The sequence below is a fragment of the Sphaeramia orbicularis genome, chromosome 8 (assembly GCF_902148855.1).
Source record: "Sphaeramia orbicularis chromosome 8, fSphaOr1.1, whole genome shotgun sequence".
NCBI lineage: Eukaryota > Metazoa > Chordata > Actinopteri > Kurtiformes > Apogonidae > Sphaeramia > Sphaeramia orbicularis.
The window spans coordinates 5,844,164-5,863,968 of record NC_043964.1 but is presented as its reverse complement, the minus strand read 5'-3'; the positions used below and the strand labels follow the sequence as shown (position 1 = coordinate 5,863,968).

The 19,805-nt window shown below is 36.0% G+C and overlaps 1 long non-coding RNA gene across 1 annotated transcript; it reads right to left on the bottom strand.

Moving 5' to 3' along the window:
* Positions 1–3,537: 3,537 nt before the first annotated feature.
* On the bottom strand, positions 3,538–18,381 carry LOC115424917 (uncharacterized). The gene is made up of 3 exons (XR_003936141.1): positions 18,369–18,381; positions 7,452–7,457; positions 3,538–3,640 (listed from the first exon to the last, which is right to left on the bottom strand). It is a non-coding gene; the product is annotated as an uncharacterized LOC115424917 (long non-coding RNA).
* Between the last annotated feature and the right edge of the window lie 1,424 nt (positions 18,382–19,805).

The window sequence follows — 19,805 nt, the reverse complement described above, 5'->3', positions numbered from 1 at the left end:
TTAAAGGTCCTTTTTCCGTCCTCTGTCTCCTCTCACTAGTCTTTACTCCTGGAGGATTCTGTTGGTTTCTGTAAATTGGCCTCAGTCTGGTTTAGACCAACTCTATATTTTTAAGTGTCATGAGAAAACTTTTGTTATGATTTGGTGCAATATAAATAAAATTTGATTGACTGATAGATTGTTCTAATATTACCTTCTGTATTTTGCATTTTTTCAGTGTAAATCGTGTATTTTCCTGTATTTAATTCACTGATCATGTAGATGTTCATTAAAACTCAGAGTAAAGTTGAGGGTTATTATATCAGAAAAAAAAGTGACTTTATCAGCAAAAATATCCATAAATGAACCCAGTGTGTCCATCCACTGTCACTGATCCGACTCCATGGGTTTTACTGGTGAATCAATGTTGTAGAAGATGACGGTGTTTCCATGGTAACTACAGAGCCTCTGAACGTCCAAATGGATCATATCTGATGACCGTGAAAAGATGAAGAACTGTGTTTTACATCAGTTATAGACATGTATTAATAGGATTAGTGGATCAACATTTATTAAACATTTTAAGGTTATGGGAAAAAAAAAATGTAGATGTAAAAACCTAATTTATAATAAGAGCTAATACGATTTAGAGCTGTTATAACGACCAAAAAAAGACAACAACAAATAAAAAAAACAAAGGGTTTTTATATTTCTTGTAACTGTAAGCAGTGCAGTTTCATATAAACATATATATATTCTACAACAATTGACTTTTATAGAAGACACAGGTGTCCAACATACGGCCCATGGGCCAAAACTGGCCCACCAAAGAGTCCACTTCCTCCCGTAGTATGAATTTGTAAAAATTTTGCAAAAATGTACACTGAAAAAGCCTTACTTTGGACTAGTCAAGTACTATCATAATAACCTGTAAATAATGACAACTCCAAAATTTTCCTCTTTGTTTTAGTGTAAACAGTGAAATTACATGAAAATGTGTAAATTTACAAACTAGCCTTTCATAAAAAATGTGAATAACCTGAACAAATATGAACAATCTGAAACGTCTGAAGAAAATTAAATGTAATTGTACCAATATTCTGTCTGTTATTAAATGTTTTGTGTATTTGTAGATCCAGTGTGATCTGTACGTTACAATGAACATGTATAAAAGATAAACTGGGGCAGAAAATTGGTAAAAAATGCACTTAATTTTCTTAGGAAATGTTTTTTTTTAAAGATAGGTTGTAGATTTAAACACTTTCTTGATGTAATTTTACTTTTTTCACTTTAAAACATAGTGAATAGTTTGGAGTTGACCTACTTTAAAAATAAATAAATAAATAAATGAAATGAAATGACTGGTCTGGCCCATTTCAGATCATATTGGGCTGAATGTGGAACCTGAACTAGAACAAGTTATTAACTATTACTATTAACTAGTTATTATTACCAGTATAATTATCACCATGGTTGTTATTGTTAGTATTGTTGAAATTTTCTTGTGAGGGTCTTCGCCCCCCACCCCCCCGCCCAACAAGTTAAAAGGAAAAAAAAAAAAAAAAGAATGGAACCTGAACTAAAATGAGGTTGACAGCGCTGATTTAAAAAAACAAAAACAAAAAAACCCCTGTATGTCAAACTTTAATTTACAGGGTGTCCATAAAGTCTCACAGTTTGAATCTGTTAAAACAATAGAAAAGACAATCAAGACTCAAATATACTGTTATAATATGTAGTTAATTTTCAGTGTAAACTAAGGTTATCGTTAACGAAAACTAACGAAATGATGAAAACTAGAATTATATAAACATTTTCGTTAACTGAAATAAATAAAAACTATAATTAAAAGAAAAAAACAATAACTAACTGAAACTGTATTGTGTGCTTACAAAACTAAAACATATAAAAATTATGGATAAAATTCCCTTTGTTTTCGTCTTTGTCAATATCAGATTGATACAAAAGCGATTTATTTCGCTCTAGCTTTTTTCTGTCGTCACCATACGACACTTGACGGTCCGTCACTTGTGGTTTCCGGTCGTCTTCTGGTCCCTACTCTACCTGGAAACATGGAGACTAAAGTTGGAGAAAGCAGCAGAGTCCTGTCTGGGATTTATTTGAATACGACGACAGAGAAGAAGAGAAAAGAGACGACTAAACTAAAATTAAACTAAAACTAAGCATTTAGAAAAAAATGAAAACTAATACAGGGTGGGGAAGCAAAATTTACAATGAACATTTAGTTGTTTTTTCTCAGCAGGCACTACGTCAGTTGTTTTGAAACCAAACATATACTGATGTCATAATCATACCTAACACTATTATCCATACCTTTTCACAAACTTTTGCCCATATGAGTAATCAGGAAAGCAAACGTCAAAGAGTGTGTGATTTGCTGAATGCACTCGTCACACCAAAGGAGATTTCAAAAATAGTTGGAGTGTCCATAAAGACTGTTTATAATGGAAAGAAGAGAATGACTATGAGCAAAACTATTAGGAGAAAGTCTGGAAGATACTATTAAAGAAGAATGGGAGAAGTTGTCACCCGAATATTTGAGGAACACTTGCGCAAGTTTCAGGAAGCGTGTGAAGGCAGTTATTGAGAAAGAAGGAGGACACATAGAATAAAAACATTTTCTATTATGGACATTTTCTTGTGGCAAATAAATTCTCATGACTTTCAATAAACTAATTGGTCATACACTGTCTTTCAATCCCTGCCTCAAAATATTGTACATTTTGCTTCCCCACCCTGTAAAAACTAGCAAACCTGCTCTAAGAACGAATTAAAACGAACTGAATTAGAGAAAAAAAAACGTCAAAACTAAATAAAACTAAACTAGAATGAAAAATCCAAAACTGTTGGAACCTTGGTGTAAACACTTGTATGGACTCTGACAGGTTTATGGGACTAAAGGCTTCTACCTCCCTGTGTTTGTCCACCAGGGGGGGCTGTTGTATCAGTTACAGTATGTGTCCACTTCAGTTAAAGGCACCACATGGTACTGGACAGAACAGGAACAAGTGTTTTTGAGCTTAACAGCGTGTTTTTGTCATGAATTAAACGGTATCACATTACTATTTAACGTTCGTCCTAAATTCAGGGTCTGTTTAATGGTTTTTGTTTCCATGTGGACTTTATCTGACTGTTTCCTTTTTCTGTTTTGCCTCTTAAACAGAATAAACTGTTTATTCCGTCCCATTATTCGGACAGTTTTAGTTCCTTTTTAGAGTCCACGTCTTTCATCTCATCCCTCTGTAGTGAATCGAACACACGTCCAAATGTTTCGGATGTTAGCGATAAACAGGGTCCATTAACTGAGTTTGGGTTTGAAGCACAAAACATGATGATTCCACAACAGACATGAGTTTTATCTTTTATTCAGACACTGAGTCAGTTTGTGGAAACATACGGTTGGTTTTGGTTTTTAACCCTTAAAGGCCCAGTTGTACTTCTGTGGCAGTTTCTGAATGACTTTGTTTTTAGATTGAACCTTTCTTAAGTGCTTTATGTCCATTTATTATAATATCATCCCTTGAATTTTGTGTTTTGTCAGTAAAAATCTGGTATTTTCCTATATTTAATTCACTGATCGTGTAGATGTTCATTAAAGCTCAGATTAAAGCTGAGGTTCATTCTATTAGAAACAGAAAACCTGAAGAGAACCAGACTATCAGCACAAACTTCAATAACTGAAGAGAAAAAACAACTGAGTCCGTCCACTGTCACTGATCCGACTCCATGGGTTTGACTGGAGAGTCAGTGTTGTAGAAGATGACGGTGTTTCCACGGCAACTACAGAACCTCTGAACGTCTAAATATGGTCATATCTGATGACCATGAAAAGATGAAGAACTGTGTTTTACACCAATGACTGACATGGACTGATAGAACTAATGGACCAACAGGGATTAAATGGTTTAGATGTTTTTCTTTTTTTACCTAACCTTACCTTTTCTTTTTTCTTTTCTTTTCTCTTTTCCTTTTCTTATCTTTTATTTTATCTTATCTTACCTTTTCTTTTTTCTTTTCTTTTCGTACCTTGTTTTTCCTTTTCTTTTTTCTTATCTTACCCTTTCTTTTCTTTTTTCCTTTTCTTTTCTTTTCTTATCTTATCTTACCTTTTCTTTTCTTTTCTTTCTTTTCTTTTCTTTTCTTTTCTTTTCTTTTCTTTTCTTTTCTTTTCTTTTCTTAACACCTTTCTGTCATGGACCTGTATACTCCTCCTGCTTCTGCAGATGTATTTAACTGTGTTCATGTTTATAAGGAACACTTCCATAAATACACAGAAATAAAAAAAACCTCCTGTAGATTCACAGAAACACAAACCACCATCTGAACAGTTCAAGCATGTTCCACTTTTCTGTTTTCGGGCGTTCCTCCAGTTTTTTGGATTTTAGCTGCTGGGTTTTTTTCCTGTCCATCCAGAACAGTATTATCCATGAGCTCAGTGCTGATGTTGGCTGATAAGGCCTGGATGTGGATCAGCCTTTCAGTCCGTCCTACAGCTGCTGGACGGCGTCCACATGAGGGCGGCGTCCACACCGGCTCTGGACACCACATGACACAAACAAACGGCCTGGATTTAAACACAGGACGGAGAAATACGAAAGACGTCATGGAACCCTGGAGGTGGAGCTGAACACGACTAAACTCGAGGACGTCAGAACTGTTTTAGTTCAGGTTCTACATTCAGCCCAGTATGATCTGAAGTGGATCAGAACCAGTCAAATCATAACAGAATAATGTATAAATAATGACAAATACAAACTTTTATCTATCATTTAGAGTAAAATAAGTAAAATTACAGTATGAAAATGGTTACATCTCCAAACTATCCTTTAAAAAATGTGAATAACATGAACAAACTGAAATTTATTAAGAAAAGTGAGTGTAATTTTAACCATATTCTGCCGCAGTTTATCATTTATACATGTTCATTATAACTTATACATCACAGAGGATCTACAAATACACAAAACATTTAACCCTCTAATGCCAAACGTATCATATTTGACACATGAGTTTTGAAGCCCTCTACATGATCAGTGTGATATTTATTTTCTTGAAAAACCTGATGTATATAATTAGATACATGCAATACACAGATAATCCACCAGGGGGAGGAGTTCATTCACCAGAGGCCTTTAGAGGGACACTACAAGACTGACATTAATGAGGAAGGAGGAAGAACTGGAACCATTTAGAAAAGGAATTAACTATTTATTAGACATGTTTGTGTTCTATTATGTTTTTGTTTGTTCAAAAATAACAATATTTGAGCTTTGAAACCTGATGGATCAAATATGATACAAAATTGAAACTTATATCTTGAAATTGATATTTGAAAAAAAAAAATCTCTCCTTGATTTTCTACATGACAATAAAAATTTCTGAAAATTTTCACAAAATAAAGTCTTATTACATCCTCCAATAATACACTGAGGTTGAAAGTTAGAATTTCAGAGTATTTCTACAAGTGACACATAAAGGGTTAACCCTTTATTGAGCAAGGGACTATTTTTGGTCATTTCCGCATTCGTTACAAGACAGTGACAACAACAGTCACAGTGAGGACAGTTTTTCCTGTATTTTTTATATATACTTGTTGTTGTGGTTTTTGCCACTTATGTGTAAGGAACCAAATATGGTAACTTCATTAACCTTGACTTTCTATATAACAATAAACATTTCTAAACAATTTCACAAAATAAAGTCTTGTTAGGTTCTCCAGTAATACACTGAGGTTGAAATGTTGAATTTCAGAGTTTTTCTTTTTTTTTTCTGAGTATTCCTACAACTATTCTATACAGGGCTTTTTTCGGGCAAGAGACTATTTTTGGTCACTTCTGCATACATTACAAGACAGTGACAGCGACAGTTACAGTGAGGACAGTTTTTCTTGTATTTTTATATATACATCTTGTTCTTTTGTTTGTTTGTTTTGCCACTTGTGGGTAAGAAACCAAATACGGTAACTTCATTAACCTTGGTTTTCTACATAACAATAAAAATTTAGAAAAATTTCACAAAAGTAAAAAAGTCTTGTTCTGTCCTCCAATAACACACCAAGGTTGAAATGTTTAATTTTTTTCCTACGACTGAACTATAATTATTAAAACAGGAAGTGGACCAACGCTGTGTGGCTTCAGTGTAAACTCTTTTCTTTTCCAGTATTTATCGCAGTCTTTCCAGTGCGTCCCACAGTCCGACTGCAGAACACAGAGGATACGGTCTGCACAGTAAAGCCCAGTCCTCTGGTGTCCACATGGTTTGAACGGTACCAGCCTTCGGACCGTTTTAATGAACCAAACTATGGCCGATGTCTGCTGACTGTATTCGCTCTGATATGATTGTGTTTGTGTTCCTTTTATTAAAGCGTCTCTGCCTCCATATGGAGTCCACAGATAAGTGCTCCAAAATGTTCACCCTCAACGCCTGCGTATCATTTTACGGTGAGGTCAGTGAAGTGAACGCACGCTGTGGGCTCATTGTGACGACGCTGGATACGCACGACTCACTGATGTTTATGTTTATGCAATGACTTTGACTGTTGCATCCTGGGAAAAGAAATACAGCCTGTTCTCACCAAGACGAGAACGAAGAAGAAGGAAAAGTTCTGCAGGATGAACAGAAGAACAGCTGAAATAAACTGGAAGTAATAGATTCTACTTTTGTAAAATTTAACTAGAGCCAAAGAGAATATGACAGTGGTGAACTATAATAATAATAATAATAATAATAATAATAATAATAATAATAATAATAATAATAATAATAATGATAATAATAATAATAATAATAATAATAATAAGAAGAAGAAGAATATAAAAAAAATTACTATTATTATTACTTTTCTTCTTCTTCTTCTTGTTATTATTATTATTATTATTATTATTATTAATAATAATAATAATAATAATAATAATAATAACAATGATTGATGATGATGATGTTGATGATGGTGATGATGATGGTGATGAAGATGATGATGATGGTGATGATGATGGTGATGATGATGAAGATGATGATGGTGGTGATAAGGATGATAATGATGATCATCATCATTATCATCCTCCTCCTCCTTCTCCTCCTCATCATTATCATTCTGTTGGGTTTCTGTAAATTGACTTAGAGTCTGGTTTTGACCAACTCTATATATAAAATGTCAAGAGATAACTTTTTTGTGATCTGGCGCTATATAAATAAAATTTGATTGATTGAGTGATTTAATTGGTTTTCCCCTGTAAGTCGCTTTGGAAAAAAGCGTCTGCCAAATGCGTAAACATAAACATTATCATAACCATCATCTTCATCACATCACCATCATCATCATCATCATCATCACCACGTCATTATTATTATTATTATTATTATTATTATTATTATTATTATTATTATTATTATTATTATTATTAATGAACATTTTAAGTAAAAAAACTCTCCCTAAAGTTCAGCTAATAAACAGACAACTTGATGTGCGATAACAGAATGTGTTGTGACTTTAAAGCAGCCCCTTTTCACTCATATTTTTAAGTTGAAATAACCTGTTATATTTTACAGTGTAAGTTGAAATGTTCATAATCAGAATCTATCAGTGACAAATCTCACAAAATCATTCATAGGACGTGTGTGTCTGTTAATTTTTCTAAAACTGCGAATTTCTCACAACAACAACAGATCGAAGGAATTTAGCGACAGCTGTTGGGGCCAAAATCGCAGAGGAAACCTGACGATAAACAGCCCAGTGTGTGAATGACAGTCAATATTATTATCACATCATTAAGGAGTGAGTGGAGCCGACTGTCGTTACACTTTTATATTCTGGTCAATAAACACAGAGGTTCCATGTGTTTTTATGGGGGTGAAGCAACGTGACCACAAACTGTTGGTTTTAAACAGTTTGAGACGACGAAAACTGTCAAACACTGTAAGAAAAAACAAATGCTTCATATTTTAACCCTCAAAGACCCAAATGAAAGCATCCACTGATATAAAATAATTGAATTGAACTTCAAATCCACTAATTCTATCAGTCCAGCTCAATAACTGGTGTAAAATACAGTTCTTCATCTTTTCATGGTCATCAAATATGACCATATTTGGATGTTCAGAGGCTCCACGGTTACCGTGGAAACACCATCATCTTTCCTACAGCTCCATCTCTAGGTTCTGGTTTTCCTCTAGGTTCTGGTTTTCCTACAGCTCTGTCTCCAGGTTCTGGTTTTCCTCTAGGTTCTGGTTCTCCTACAGCTCCGTCTCTAGGTTCTGGTTTTCCTCCAGGTTCTGGTTTTCCTCTAGGTTCTGGTTTTCCTACAGCTCTGTCTCCAGGTTCTGGTTTTCCTCTAGGTTCTGGTTTTCCTCTAGGTTCTGGTTTTCCTACAGCTCTGTCTCCAGGTTCTGGTTTTCCTCTAGGTTCTGGTTTTCCTCTAGGTTCTGGTTTTCCTACAGCTCCGTCTCCAGGTTCTGGTTTTCCTCTAGGTTCTGGTTCTCCTACAGCTCCGTCTCTAGGTTCTGGTTTTCCTCTAGGTTCTGGTTCTCCTACAGCTCTGTCTCTAGGTTCTGGTTTTCCTCTAGGTTCTGGTTCTCCTACAGCCCCGTCTCCAGGTTCTGGTTTTCCTACAGCTCCGTCTCTAGGTTCTGGTTTTCCTCTAGGTTCTGGTTTTCCTCTAGGTTCTGGTTTTCCTACAGCTCTGTCTCCAGGTTCTGGTTTTCCTCTAGGTTCTGGTTTTCCTCTAGGTTCTGGTTTTCCTCTAGGTTCTGGTTTTCCTACAGCTCCGTCTCCAGGTTCTGGTTTTCCTCTAGGTTCTGGTTCTCCTACAGCTCCGTCTCTAGGTTCTGGTTTTCCTCTAGGTTCTGGTTCTCCTACAGCTCTGTCTCTAGGTTCTGGTTTTCCTCTAGGTTCTGGTTCTCCTACAGCCCCGTCTCCAGGTTCTGGTTTTCCTACAGCTCCGTCTCTAGGTTCTGGTTTTCCTCTAGGTTCTGGTTTTCCTCTAGGTTCTGGTTCTCCTACAGCTCCGTCTTTAGGTTCTGGTTTTCCTACAGCTCTGTCTCTAGGTTCTGGTTTTCCTCTAGGTTCTGGTTCTCCTACAGCCCCGTCTCCAGGTTCTGGTTTTCCTACAGCTCTGTCTCTAGGTTCTGGTTTTCCTCTAGGTTCTGGTTTTCCTCTAGGTTCTGGTTCTCCTACAGCTCCGTCTCTAGGTTCTGGTTTTCCTCTAGGTTCTGGTTCTCCTACAGCTCCGTCTTTAGGTTCTGGTTTTCCTACAGCTCTGTCTCTAGGTTCTGGTTTTCCTCTAGGTTCTGGTTCTCCTACAGCCCCGTCTCCAGGTTCTGGTTTTCCTACAGCTCTGTCTCTAGGTTCTGGTTTTCCTCTAGGTTCTGGTTTTCCTCTAGGTTCTGGTTCTCCTACAGCCCCGTCTCTAGGTTCTGGTTTTCCTACAGCTCCTTCTCTAGGTTCTGGTTTTCCTACAGCTCCGTCTCTAGGTTCTGGTTCTCTTACAGCTCCGTCTCTAGGTTCTGGTTTTCCTCTAGGTTCTGGTTTTCCTACAGCTCCGTCTCTAGGTTCTGGTTTTCCTACAGCTCCGTCTCTAGGTTCTGGTTTTCCTACAGCTCTGTCTCTAGGTTCTGGTTTTCCTACAGCTCCGTCTCTAGGTTCTGGTTTTCCTCTAGGTTCTGGTTTTCCTACAGCTCTGTCTCTAGGTTCTGGTTTTCCTACAGCTCCGTCTCTAGGTTCTGGTTTTCCTACAGCTCCGTCTCTAGGTTCTGGTTTTCCTCTAGGTTCTGGTTTTCCTGCATCTCCGTCTCTTCCTGTTGTCGTTGGTTCTGGTTTTTCTGCGTCTTATCGGGGCCGCTGTTGCTGTTATCGCTGAACCCTTCTTTGCCCAAAGCTCTTTAAATGTGGTGATGACTGATAACGCAGTGACGGTCCAATAAAAGGACGCAGACGTTTGGACGACACACAGAGTGGGGACGTTAGAGTGAAGACACTGATGGTGGATTTATCTGTTTGAGTCTGAACCTCATCACTCCTTCAGTTCCTTCTGCTTCTGCTGTCTTATCATCTATCTTCCTCCCTTGTCAACATGTCATTCCTCCGCTGCCTTTCCTCCGCTCATGTCTTTCTTTTCTCCATCCCATCCTCTCTGCACTTCTTCACCCCCCCCCCCCCCCCCCCCCCCCCCCCCCCCCCTCTCATTACCAAACCCAGAGAAATGGATCTCCCCTCTTCCTCCACGGAGGCGGCCGTTTGGGAGACAATTCTCAACCACATCCATCTCCATTAGCACGACGACGCAGCCACCGGCTCGACCCCCCCGCCCCCAAACCCACCCCCTCCCCCACCCCCCTCCCACCCTGTATCAGGTTTCATTGCCTGCTATTTTTCCAGGTGGAAAGAGAAAGGAGCTGGTTCAGAGGAGAACAGGGATGCAGAAGGAGGATTCAGTCCTGCAGTAAAGACTTCAACCCTCCTCCTCTTCCCTTTATGCTCTGATACCGTGGCGTCCCCCAGGGGTCATGTCTGGGACACTGTACAAAATAAACCAGGGATGTTCTTCCAGGTTCTACATTCAACCCAATTTGATCTCCAGTAAAATTATAACATAATAAACTATAAATCAAACTGTTAATAATTAAAGATGCCGACATTAGAAATGTTGTAGTCCAGTCTCTGTTGTAGTTTTTTAATAAGTGCCAAGTGTATTTTAATTATTTTTTCCTTACTTTGATGTGTGGTTAATTGTAAAGTTTGTATTGCAGAACATATATTGTATTTGTCTGTGTTTAGGTATTTTAAAATTTTGTTTAAAAATTGTATGTTTACAATGTTATTCTAACTTTTAGAGTGAAAATTCAACATGTGTCCAGTTACTAGTTAATAGGTATTATTCTAACTCTGGTGCATTTACAGTAATGTGAATTAATGTACAATGTCCCTGTTAAATAAACTTTTTTTTTTTTTTTTTAAATAAAAATAACATTAATAATATTAATAATGACATTTTTTTCTTTTTGTTTTAATATAATAAAAACATTAAATTATGAAAATATTTACATTCACAAACTATCCTTTTCCAAAAAACGAAATTTTGTAGCAAAATTAAATGCAGTTTTAATGCTTGTTTTTGTTGTATTTTGGGTTATTATGTTATTATTTAAGGTTATTATGTCATTATTTAGGGTTATTATGTTATTATTTAAAGTTATTAGGCTATTATACAAGGTTATTATGTCATTTTTTAAGGTTATTATGTTATTATTTACACTTATTATGTCATTATTTACGGTTATTATATCATTATTTGATGTTATTATGTCATTATATGTTTAAGGTTATTATATTATTATTTAAGGTTATTATGTCATTATTTAAGGTTATTATGTCATTATTTAAGGTTATTATGTCATGCTTCCTCCCGTCCATAAACCAGGCCGTACATCAGGACTTCATGACTGTTTTTTTTTTGTTTTGTTTTTTCTGTGTCTAGAATGGAAAGTACAGTGCACAGACTGCTGTATCAGATGAACAGGTCTGGTCAGTGTTGTGTGATACCAGTAAATGGATATTTTCATCCAGATCAGTGAGGCTGAAACTTAATTTAGGGCAGCACTGCGATAAACAACAGTCGGAGGCATCAGTACTGCTGCAGGCAGAAGGACAGGGCTGGATATTTAAGGGATATTCCTCAAAACTAATCCAATCTCATGTCATTTAGAACAAATTCAAGCTCAGAAAACAGCTCCTGGAAACGTCAGTCGAGCACATCATGCATTAAAATGAATATTAAAGGTGCAACGCGGAACAACATGATGACATATAACTGCGTTAAATGCTCTGTTCGACCTCTGTAGGTTTGTATGAGTTCTACATGCAGTCAAATTTCCAGAGAAAATGCAAATGAGATGATGTTTATGTCTGTCTGGGGTGCCGCTAGCAATTGTGGGCCCCATGAAAGGTAAACATTGTGGGTCCTTTCATAAAAGTCAGTATCTGTCGAAGCGGGGGTGGAGTATGTACATGGGCTAGGGGCAGCGGTTATATACGTGGGGGTGTGGTCCATAACTAACATAACTAACGCTGGCGTGAAGCGAAACTGAAACTTAACATGCTTTCAACATCCGACTCCTGCTTCTATTCCTCTATTTTACAGCAGATCTTACATGAAATGTACATATATATATATATATATATATATATATATATATATATATATATATATATATATATATATATATATATATATATATCCTTTATTTAACCAGGTAAAAAAAAAAAGCCTCATTGAGATTGCAAACCTCTTTTTCAAGCGTGACCTGGCCAAGAAAAGCAGCAGAACACACAGTTTCTGACAACACAAGACATAATCAACACATAATAAAAAAAAAATTACAATCGATAGTGACAAAATGACCATTTGTGCACGTTTAAAAACAGTTACATTGACCAAGCTCATTAATTTCACTCTCCTTTAAAATAGCTTTAAATTCACCGACGGTAACAAGTTCAGATAGATGTAGGTTGTTTTGCAGGGCATTCCATGTGTGTGTGTGTGTGGGGGGGGGGCAGCATATTGAAATGCAGTCTGACCCAACTCTAGGAATGGGAATCGATAAGAATTTAGTGATTCCGATTCCATAATCGATTTTGCTTATTGATCCGATTCCTTATTGATTCTCTTATCGATTTTCATTGGGTGAGGGAATAAAAGAGTAGAAACAGATGTGTTTGCATTAACTGTCTTTTATATTTCCATCTCTGTACAGAAATTATAACATATACAGTATGTACAAACAATAAGAACAGATGACGCCGGGTACAGTGAAAGTGAAACTGAAGACATTTTACTAATTCCTCTATTGCCACATTTCCACTAGGTGGAACTGGTTCGACTCTGCTCGTCTCCCATTGCTGTGCACCTCATTTCCTTTCCCCTACCTTCGGAAACTTGTATTTGAGGGGGTACGATGTTTGTGACCTGCACCAGAACCAGAACTGAGCCTGGATGACGGCCTGGTGTTCACTCTGCCTTTACATTCACAAGCACCGCTAAGTAGGCACCCAAGATGTCGACTGCTTAGAAATGATTCCAACAGCTTTAACCCTATAACTCCAAACGTATCATATTTGATCCATGAGTTTTGAAGCCCTCTACATGAGCAATGTGATTTTTTTTTTCTTCAAAAACCTGATGTATACAATTAGATACATGCAATACACAGATAATCCACCAGGGGGAGGAGTTCATTCAGGTCTTTCCAGTGACACTACAAGACTGTCATTAATGAGGAAGGAGGAAGAACTGGGACCATTTAGAAAAGGAATTCTCCATTTGTTAGACATGTTTGTGTTCTATTATGTTTTTGTTTGTTCAAAAATAATAATAATATTTGAGCACTGAGACCCGATGGATCAAATATGATACAAAACTGAAACTCACGCATGGAAACTGATATTGAAAACATTATTTTTTGGTTGCTCAGAAGGACCAATAAAGGCTCCAGGTTCAAAGAACTAGAATTTTCTGTCAATGATTTAATGGTTCAGGATTTACAGGGTTAACAAAACATAGTCCAATAACATTTGGACATCCTCCTCCTCCTCCTCTTCATCGTTACTGATGGCAGGGTGGGTTGCCGTGACAACAGTCTCCTTCCATAAAACATCAGACACTTGCTAAAAATTAAATACACTGAACTTTAAATGTGGTGTAATATTAGCCGCAATATTTATTCAGACATAGTTGGAAATGTATGTAAAAAAAATCTGCAGAAAATCATGTTTGACAAGAAAAAAAATGGATCATTTGTCAGAAACAAGACTTTGTTTCTTTTTTTCTTTTTTTTTTTAACTGTCTTGAAATTCCTATTGTTGCTGTGTGAGTTCAGTTGAAACCCTGAACCCTTTAAAGCACTAAAGTCCAGGATCAAATCCTCATTTTTTATGTGGTTTTAGTCCAACTTCAACAGCTGTGCTTCTGTAACTCCAGGACCTCTGAGGGTCTAAACCATTGTGTTCTACATGTAAATGTGTGAAATGTTTATTTAAACTAAAGTCTGTGTCAAAAGGTCAATGACGTGTAGCTACGAAAACACATATGATCTGGGTTTTTTTGTTTGTTTTTTTGGGTTTGTTGCTTTTGCATTTTTCAGAACCACATCATAAAAATCGTTTTCACTGTGGAAAAACCTCCTGGATGTAGTTAACGGGAAAGACACCGGACACAGAACGGACGGACGGGTGGAAATCAAGCCAAGATTTTATTGATTCAAGTCTTTTGTAATGTCAACTTTAAGAGCAGCCAAGTCCAAGTCCAGTCCTCCAACACTGATCCGGGTCCAGTTTTCTGGTCTGTGCAGGTCTGAATCCAGCTCCTGCCAATCAGACGTTAACGCTGGAGCTTCTGGCCTCATCAGGACCCATTAAAGGCTGTCCACGGGGACAACTGGACTGGAATGGCCCAGGGATACCTTCAGTCAGGGTTTGTCAAATTTACGGTCCGTGGGCCAAAACTGGCCCATCACATGGTCCAATCTGGTCCTTCAACACAAAAAATACACGGAGGATATTGACAGTCAATAATCGCTTTTTCATTGACCCTCAAACTGCGTGAATATAACATGCTGATAAAGATTTGCCTAATGGAAAAACGACAATTTCACCAAAACTCTTGTTTTTTGATGAAAAGTTTTTGTGCTGATAAAAACTTGGATTTGCGATTATTTCTAGGTTATTATGTTTTTGTTTTTTATTTTTTTTATTTTACTCATTTTTCTTAATAAATATCCGGTTGTTCAGGTTATTCACATTTTCAAACGGTAAATATCCCAGTATGGGGTAAGATTGGTGTCAAAATAGTTGTGTGCATAAGATAGAAATGCGTGCATATTAGTCTATACAACTGAACTCTTTCACGAGTTTACAAATATTTATTTTTTTGCACAACTATATTTATTTTTTGCACAACTTTAGGCTAATATGCACGTATATGACATCCTGAGACAGCGCAATGCATTTTGTCCTCTGTGGCAGACAAGAGTTTCACAGCTTTACTTAAAAAAAAAAGGAAAAAAAAGTCCACTGAAAAGGACATGATATAAATAAATAAATAAATAAATAAGAAAAAACTGTTGCATCATGCTGTTTCTAACTAAGGCAATTATTCAATGTAAAATGGTGAAAATGTTTACTTACTGGGTCTCAGGAGGATATCTGTCTTATGCACATGAATATTTTGACACCAACCCTACTCCATATTTTTCACACTTTAAAAAAAAGAGAAAAGTTTGGTGTTGTCATTATTTATAGGTTATTATGTTATTATTTTAATGGATCAGTCGGGTACATTTGGCCTCGTTACCACCTGGACTGGACCAGAAAAACCACCTGGGTCAGGGGGTAAAACCTCAAGGGCAAAGTTCAGGAAATAATTAAGGGAAATAAGTGCGACCGAATTCTAGCTCCATTAGGAATATGAGTCTGTTTCTCAGAAGGTCTCACTCGTTAAATCATTAACACACGACAGGAGACCGCAAAAGAGGAAAAGCAAGTGGAAAAACCAAGACGCCATCTGCTGCCGTCGGAAGAGTTATGACAGCGAGGGAAGGGGGCGGAGCCTCCGGTAAATCAATGGAGTCTTACTGGGTTTGTGGTTTGACCCCGAAGTCCATCTCACCTTCAGACACAAAGTGTTCACAGCCTTTTATCAGCGCACAGTGTCAGTAACGCCTCAATAAGAAATGGATCAAACACATGCTAAACACATGTATGTTTAGAACAGGGGGTCGAAGTCACATCAGATCAGGTTCCACATCCAGACCAAAATGACCTCAGATGGACCAAACCAGTAAAATAATAACACAATAACCAAGAAATAATCACAAATCCAAGTTTTTATCTGTGTTTTAATGCAATAAAACATTAAATATTGAAAATATTTACATCTACATACTATCTGTTCACAAAAAAACTTAAAAACAAAAAAAACAAAAACAAAAAACTGAATTTTATAAGGAAAGTAAGTAACAATATTATGTCTCAACTTATCATTTACACCTGTGTATTAGACACAATGTACACATTTGGTAACAGGCAGAATATTGTTAAATTTTAGAGAATAGAACAAAAATAACAACAGTTTCTACAACATTACATCTCAGCTTATTAGTAACACAACTTATAGTGGATCCACAAATACACAAAACATTTAGTAACAGTCACATAGTAACCTATAAATAATAATCTGATTTTCTCTTTGTTTTAGTGTAAAAAATGTAAAATTACATTAACTGAACAACCGGATATAAAGAAAAATAAGTATGATTTCAACAATATTTTGTTTCAGCTTATTATTAACACAACATACACATTAACTGTATCTCACAGGTGTCAAAACTGACCCCAGTGTAAAAAAGGAATAGGGTTTAGATTTTGGCCTGATTTATTTGGCCTGAAACTAATATCTGTCTGTAAGTACTGTAATTTACTAAGATCTTTACTCACCCTAGATACTCAGTTGATGCTCTTTGTGTTGTTTCATACTCTGTTTTTCTGTAAAAACATAAGACGCTAATAGTGTTAGCATGTATATAGGATTTTCAAAGCATTACATTATTTACTAGCATTCACATATGTTTTTGGTTTTTTTTGGCACTGGAGCTAACTTTAAGATAATATTAAGCCTACTTTGCATAATACAAAGCTGTGATACATTGTTGTGATACAGATTATGTTTTGAAACTCTACATATTCTTTGTTCATAATAAAAAGACATGTTCTCACTTCAGTCACTATTTAAAACCTGTTATTTTTAATTTGGCCCAAAACTCAAATCTGTCTGTAAGAATTTCATTTAAGATGTTTACTCACCCTGGATACTCAGTTGAAGCTCTTTGTATTGTTTTGTACCTGGTTTTTGTGTAAAAACATAAGATGCTAATAGCGCTAGCATGTATATGGGATTTTCAAAGAATTTTTTTCAATGGATCGCGCTAATTACTAGCATTCACACACACACACACACACACACACACACACACACATATATATATATATATATATATATATATATATATATATACATATATGTTGGGGCCAAAATACAGTTTTGTTTGTTTATTCCTCTTTTTGTTTTGACCTTAGTTTACTAATTGTTTAGTGGGTGTGGCTGTGATTGCCACAGGTGCAATTCATCTTGGGCGTGGCAAACTTACATATACCTGCTGTGTGAGGTGGGCGAGGTGTGTGTGAGGACAGCCCCAAACAATTTTCAGACCGTGGAACATGAAAGAAAGAGACTGAGTTGGTCGGCTTTTGGAATGTCTTCTTTTGTGTTAAGAAGCCTATTTTGTTTATATGTCGAGAGTATTTAGAAAGACAATCGTGAACAGCGATGAACACTTGGACTTTTACACTGGAAAATAAATGGATTGACATATCCAAACACAAAGAAGCCCAGCCGAACATTCATTCATTCACGCGTCGGAAATACAACAGGTTGAACCCTTCCACACCGTTGTAGTGATTAAAGGTGAAGCCACTACAATATATATATATATATATATATATATATATATATATATATATATATATATATATATATATGTATATATATATATATATATTTTTTTTTTTTTTTTTTTTTTTTTGGGCACTGTAGCTCACTTTAGGATATTATTAAGCATATTTTACATAATATAAAACTATAACGCATTGTGTTACATAGCTTTTCATATTCTTTGTTCATAATAAAAAGACATGTTCTCAGTTCAGTCACTATTTAAACCCTGTTACTTTTCATTTGGTCCAAAACTAATACCTGTCTGTAAGTATTTCAAATTACTAAAATGTTTACTCACCCTAGACACTCAGTTGACGCTCTTTGTGTTGTTTTGTACCTGATTTTGTATAAAAAACGTAAGATACTAATAGCATTAGCATGTATATGGGCTTTTCAATGTCTTTTAGCATCGCGCTAATTAGTAGCATTCACATACTCCTTTTTGTGGAACTGTAGCTAACTTTAAGCTAATTTTAAACATATTTTACATAATTTAAAGCCATGATACATAATGTTAAGTAGCTCTACATATTCTTTGTTCATAAAAAAATGATATGTGATTTAATATGCATTTTGTTTTTGTTTGTACAGTTTTACAGTCAACACAGTAAACGTCCAAAACAGCGGGTGTTTATTGGAGCTGTTAGCTAACTGTACAAATACTAGTAAAGACCAAAAAAGTACATTTAATTATTCATTGCTTTATGATTCTGCAGTTGCTCATCACTCATTCTTCTTTCATTTATTTTTTTCTTTTTTTCTGTAAAATTAAAATGTACAGTTCAGTAGGAAATCCTGCGACCTGAATAATAACAGCGTAAAAAGGACAAAAAAGGTGATTTGGATTCATGTTGTGCATACGTGGTTATGTGACAGCGCTCACAGGAAACCACGATAATGGAAAAAACAAGAACAGGAAAGACGAGCAGACAAACGAATACAGATTTGAGGTTATAGGAGCCGGTGTAATGCATGGACTCCCATAGGCGGACATGCAGACACATAGCGGGGGTTTATTTAGTGAACCTGTGGAGGAGTTCCAGGACATTAGCAGTCAGCCATGTACGCTGGATGAACGAACACCACCCGCCCACGCAAGGTTACAGCCTTTGATCACTGTCAATCAGACCACAAGCATGATGGGATAGCGACAGTTTTCAACACCACACTGAACTGTGAAACGAAAAAATAACTCTGGTGTCACTGTCCTCCATGTATCAGTTCTAATAATGTGCATTAACCCTGAAAAATGAGAATTATGTGCAATTAGACGTGCAATAATCCTCTGTTCTTAAAATAACAATGCAATATGTATTCGGTATTTATTCAGATATAAATGTACTATTTTATATAGACTTTCACAGATATACACACTGTTAATATCATTAATATTCACATATATACACACTGTTAATACTATTAATATTCATAGATATACATACTGTTAATATTGTAAATATTGCGTGTATTCATATTTATGCCTATTTTATTTTGTTTTACTTTCAGTTCTTTTATTATTTTACTTTTCTGAATTTTATATTCTATTTTCTTATGTTACTTTTTAGTCTTTATGTACTTTTATATTCTCTATTTTCTGAAGTATTAGTTTTTTTTTTTTACAAATTGATATTCTTGCACTGACTGGAGTAGCACAATGACATTAAAGTCTATTCTATTCTATTCTATTCTATTCTATTCTGTGTGGAAGCCTGTGACGGGAATCTTTCGTCACATATTCTTTTAATAACATGCAGTTGTTAGTGGAAGTCCAGAGGTGATAGTGGAGGTAGAGGATGTTTGGATGAAGGTGGAGGTAGAGGATCAGGTTCTGTGTGATTTGTTTTCGATTCCATCCACGCTGATCATTGGATTACCCTCCTCTGTGTCCTGTCGTCAGTACTCAGTCAGTGCTGCTTTAGTTTTTGCTGCTGCTGTTTCTGTCTTTTGTCCCACTCTTTAACACCTCTTTTCATTCGGTCTCTGTTGTATCACTGTTGTGAGGTTTTTATCCAACGCTGAGAAAACAGTAAAAATGAGGCGTGAAAAACAGTATTCCTTAAAGAAATAGAAATAAGGCTTTTCAAGGAAAAACTGAGATTTACAGAAGCTAAAATTACAGATCTATCTCACATTTTCATAAAGTAGTTTCACTTTTTTCACTCAAGTGCTGCAACAACGAATTGATTAAACAGATCCAAATCGATTCTTAAAAGAGTTGACAATGAAACCCAAACATTGTGCACCACTTATGTAACGAAACTTGAA